The sequence below is a fragment of the Bos grunniens genome, chromosome 10 (genome assembly GCF_055505025.1).
Source record: "Bos grunniens cultivar Pamir isolate PY7600 chromosome 10, Bosgru_T2T1.0, whole genome shotgun sequence".
In the NCBI taxonomy this organism is placed as follows: domain Eukaryota; kingdom Metazoa; phylum Chordata; class Mammalia; order Artiodactyla; family Bovidae; genus Bos; species Bos grunniens.
Genome location: NC_141174.1, coordinates 27821127 through 27826638, shown reverse-complemented (window position 1 = coordinate 27826638; position 5512 = coordinate 27821127). Strand labels below are relative to the sequence as shown.

Genomic DNA, 5512 nt, shown 5'->3' with positions numbered 1-5512 from the left:
ATCCGCTCCAGTATTCTTGCCTCGAAAATTCCATGGCTCGAAGACCCTGGTGGGCTACAGTACATGAGGTTGCAAAGAGTCAGACATGACTGAGCACACACACACACACACACACACATAATTGCTTTACAATATTGTATTGTTTCTACTGTATAGCAAAGTGAATCAGCTATACGTATAGCTATACACATAGCTGAGCCACCAGGGAAGCCCATATAAACATATACATATAACCCTTCTTTTGTGGATTTCCTTCCCATTTCAGTCACTAAAGAGCACTGAGTAGGGTTCCCTGAACTATGCAGCAGCTTCTCGTTGTGCTCACTTTTACAACTAAATTTAAATACCATAGAAAGGGTCCTGATTGGTTTCTGCTCTTCAGTTAATCCTTGTCTGAGGCCCCAGCTTGGAGAGGGAGATCAGACCCCCTCCTGGGGCGGGCACCTGTGTGACAATTCCAGCAGCATGGTTATTCTATGAGGCTTTTGTAATCAGAACCTCTCTCTGGGGATAGTTTACTGACACTGGAAGTTTGTCATGGTTACAGAGCACTTTGATTTCACAAAAATAAGAGGTCTTCTCTGCTGAGGTGGCAAGTGCTGTTTTGTTTAATACAGATTAACTGGGGAAGAACCACAAGTTCAGTGTTAAAGAGCCAAGATTTCTCTCCCCTCCCTGAGCCAGCCTGCTCAGAAGATAGTGATACGTGTTTATAGTCACTAAATTGAACTGAAGAGAAAGTCAAGTTGGAAGGCATCTGTCTTTGAAAAGAGGCCATCAGAGGCAGGCTCCTGCCCTATCTGCCCATAGAAGTCCTCATATCCCCAGCCATGGGCCCTCTTGGTAATAAACAAATGCAGCTAAGAGTTTGTATTTGGCATAAGAGCCTGATCAATGTTACCTAAAAACAAAATAAAAACAAAAAGGTGACCAAATCTGAGTACTGGGCTTTGGCTCCAGTCAATACGATGCAGGCAAGAGCTGGTGTCCCAGTCTCAGACTAACTTTCTACACCCAAGAAACAACAGCGATTATATCAACCCTGGAACCTCAGTGGGAGGGTCAGCATTTAATGGAAAAGTGCTCTCCTCACAGTTCTCCCCCTGAGCCTGGAGATTAGATGTCTGTGTTGCTATTCCATACCTGACAACAGAAAAAATATATATTTAAATGACATCCAGTGCTGACAAGAATGTTGTACAGATAATACATCAAAATTATGGAGATGCTGTAAATCGATACAAATCTTTGGGAAAATAATTTGCTCATAGATCTTAAAAGTCATAGAAAGTTTTCTACCCTCTCATTCCTGGAAATTTATCCTAGTGGGAAAAAAAATCTAAAATTAGGATACAACTTTGCAAAGTGCACTTATTGTAGCATTATTTTACAAACTATTATAGCAACAGGAAATATCCTAACCGTGCAAGGATAAGAAAGTGTTAGACCATGGTCCAGCCACACAATGGAAAGTATTTATCAATTAAAATTATTATAAAGACTGTAGCATGTGGGAAAGCACTTACAAAGTGCCTGCAGGGGACCCAGGCCACGAGTGGAGGTGGAAGTGCACGGCAGCAGCCCTGGGCAATGGTGGGCGTCCCTGGAGCGGCCGCCTTCCAGCTTGGTGCTGACAAAAGGGTGCCAGCGATGCCTGGATCTCCTGTGAAAGTGAAGATACAGTCAAGCTCCTCACCTCCCACCATGCCACCCCTTCCACCAATAAATCCTGGAGGACCCAGGCCCGTGTCATTCACTCCTACAGCATTGAGCAATGGCATCAACAATTCTCCTCCTACCCTTAGCAGTGCCCCATCACCACCACAAAGATTCAGCAATGGTCCTGCCTCTTCCACATCATCTGCACTAACTAACCAACAGTTGCCAGCCACTCGTGGTGCTCGGCAGCTCAGCAAGTTGAAACGCTTCCTCGCCACTCTGCAGCAGTTTGGCAATGTCATCTCACCTGAGACTGGGGAGAAGGTGCAGACTCTTGTTCTAACACTGGTCAACTCAACAGTAACAATTGAAGAATTCCATTGCAAGCTCCAGGAGGCTACAAACTTTCCTCTTCATCCTTTTTTTATTCCATTCCTCAGGGCCAACCTTTCTCTGCTGCAGCAAGAACTGCTGCACTGCGCTCGGGCTGCCAAGCAGACCCCATCCCAGTACCTGGCTCAACGAGAACACCATCTGCTCAACACAAGTATTGCGTCCCCTGCTGACTCTTCTGAGCTGCTCATGGAAGTGCATGGAAATGGAAAAAGGCCCAGTCCAGAGAGGCAGGAAGAGACCAGTTTTGAAAGAGATGCAATTGCTCCTGAACCTCCTGCCAAGAGAGTGTGTACCATTAGCCCTGCTCCCCGGCACAGTCTTGCCCTCACTGTACCCTTCATGAATGCTGGGGGCCAGTTCCATCCTACTCCTCCGCCTCTTCAGCACTACACCTTAGATGAATCGCAACTTCCCACCTATATCGTGAGCCTAGCAAGATGATAGAACACCGAGAAGTTCGTGATAGACACCACATTCTTAGTCTAAATGGAGGCTATCAAGATGAGTTGGTAGACCACCGTTTGACAGAAAGGGAATGGGCTGATGAATGGAAACATCTTGACCGTGCCCTCAACTGCATTATGGAAATGGCAGAGAAAACAAGGTGCTCCATGGCAGTCCTGCGGCACTGTCAAGAAGCAGACCGTGAAGAACTCAACTACTGGAAAAGACGATTCAACAAAAACACAGAAATGAGGAAAACAGGGAGTGAGTTGGTCTCCAGGCAGCACAATCCTGGGAGCGCAGATTCTCTCAGCAATGATTCTCGCCGGGAATTCAACAATAGGCAGGGAATAGGATATGTACCTGTGGAGTTTTGGAAAAAGACTGAAGCTATGAATAAGGTGAAAATTCAGGCCATGTCAGAAGTACAAAAAGCTGTTGCTGAGGCAGAGCAAAAAGCCTTTGAAGTGACTGCATCCGAGAGAGCTAGAATGGAGCAGACAATAGCGGACGTCAAACGGCAGGCTGCAGAGGATGCCTTTCTCGTCATAAACGAGCAGAAGAGTCAACGGAGAACTGCTAGAACTGTGGCCGCAAAGCCAGTGAAACTGCAGTGGCTGCAACATCGCACGATACTGCGGCTGTTTCTGCCCTTACAAAGTGCCCTTACAAAGGCCCTAGTACAAAAACCAGGACAAGAGAGCACCAGAAAAGAAAGCCATAATCTTATTTTTCTTATGAATACTGATATAAAAATAATAAATAAACTGAGCAAACTGAATCCAGCAACATACTAAACACATAATATACCATAGCCAAGTTGGGTTTATTCTAGAAATACAAGGATGATTCAGTAACAGGAAATAATCTGTTCATATAATTCTCCATATTAGATCAAAGGAGGAAAAACACATGATGTCATCTCAACATAGGCTGCAAAAGCATGTAATAAAATAAATCCAACAGTTATTTCCCAATTGAAAATATTTAAATTCTTAGTAAAATAGGAAAAATAAATATTTTCTCAATTATCTGTATATCTAAGCTAAGCTAAGTCGCTTCAGTCATGTCCGACTCTGTGCGACCCCATGGACTGCAGCCTACCAGGCTCCTCCGTCCATGGGATTTTCCAGGCAAGAGCACTATGTATGTAGCTATATTGAGCTTTGGTTATTTAGAACTATAAGAATACAGCAACAGATGAACTGATGAGTTCCTTAAAGACTAACTGAGTGCAATGACTATTCAAAGGTTCAAAGGCAAATCCTGTCCTGATCTTTGCAGATTGTACCTTTAAGTCCAAGTTAGTTTACCTCTATACTCATTAGAATGCTTTGAGCTGCAAATTATTCCCATTCTCAATATTTTCCAGTAGCTTTGCTTTATGCAGATAAGCAATTCCAAGTCTATCAACCCACATGTTCTCACCACTGCCTCCTTCTTACCACCAATCTCCATCTCATTCACCTGTACCAGTAATTTGGGTTTTCCTAAAGATATACCAAGCACATTCCTGCCTTGGGACCTTTGAACTTGCTGTTTCCCCTGTCTAGAAAGTTCTTTCCACAAATGTTTTAATGGCCCATTCCCTCACTTTATTCACTTGCCTGACCAAACAGCAAGCCTCTCAGATATATGACCCCCAATCGACACTTCCTGTCTTCTTACCCCGCTGGATTACCTGATATCATTCTATGTACTCATGTGTGTACTGTTTTTTTCTGTTAACAGAAATTATGTTTCATGAGGATAGGCACTTTGACCATATTGTTTAGGACAGCGCCGGGCACATAGTAGCTGCTAAGCAGGCAACAGGTTAAGTGAATTGTTGAAATAAAGAGGAAAATATGACTCACACATATTTAAACATCAAGGAACTTGTTATCTCACAAAGCTAAATCCCCAAGGTAGGACTAGGTCCAGGAAATAGTAAAGGTTTTTTTCTCTTTCTCTGAAATTCTCTATGGTCTTCCCCCTTTAGCATGCCTGCTTTATCCTTAGAAAGAGGCTGCCCGCATGGTCACAAGATGGCTGCAGCAGCACCTAGAGCAACATGCTTTCTCTTTCATGTCCATTTGAGAGAGAGAAAGATTCTCCCTTTATACCAGTCAGAGTTCTCTCATGTTGACACATAAAATTAACCATCATTCCTCACCCATTGTGAAATTAAAGTCCTTCCCTTCCATCTGATTGAGCTCCCTTTGTTCATCACATGCCCACCCCTGACCAACCACTGAAAAGGAGGATTGAATTCCAATTCTGGCTCACATGAATGAGGATCCATCCCTGGAGAAGGGCTAGAGTCAGCCTCTACTGTCTCACAATGGAGGAGTTTCAGGAGGAAAAAGTAGGTGAATCCTTGTCTTAAACAGACAACCAACCATGAACTATAATCTCTGACTTCAGAGAACTCTCAAGCCCAGGAAACCCTTTCTGACAGAGTAACTAGCCTCTTGGGATCTTGAAACACAATTAAACTGTACATGAAACAACAGACTGGTTCCAAATGGAGAAAGGAGTACGTCAAGGCTGTATATTGTCACCCTACTTATTTAACTTATATGCAGAGTACATCATGAGAAATGCTGGGCTGGATGAAGCACAAGCTGGAATCAAGATTGCTGCAGGAAATATCAATAACCTCAGATACGCAGATGATACCACCCTTATGGCAGAAAGCAAAGAAGAACTAAAAAGTCTCTTGATGAAAATGCAAGAAGAGAGTGAAAAAGTTGGCTTAAAACTGAACATTCAGAAAATGAAAATCATGGCATCCAGTCCCATCACTTCATGGCAAATAGATGGGGAAACAATGGAAATAGTGATAGACTTTATTTTCTTGGGTTCCAAAATCACTGCAGATGGTGACTGCAGCCATGAAATTAAAAGATGCTTCCTCCTTGGAAGTAGAGCTATGACCAACCTGGACAGCGTATTAAAAAGCAGAGACATTACTTTGTAAACAAAGGTCCATCTAGTCAAAGCTATGGTTTTTCCAGTAGCCAGGTATGGA

General features: G+C 43.4%; 1 pseudogene; it reads left to right on the top strand.

Annotated features, from left to right (window-relative positions):
- The first annotated feature begins 1590 nt into the window (after window positions 1–1590).
- LOC147364206 (protein CBFA2T2 pseudogene) lies at window positions 1591–3180 on the top strand (annotated as a pseudogene).
- Window positions 3181–5512: the final 2332 nt, after the last annotated feature.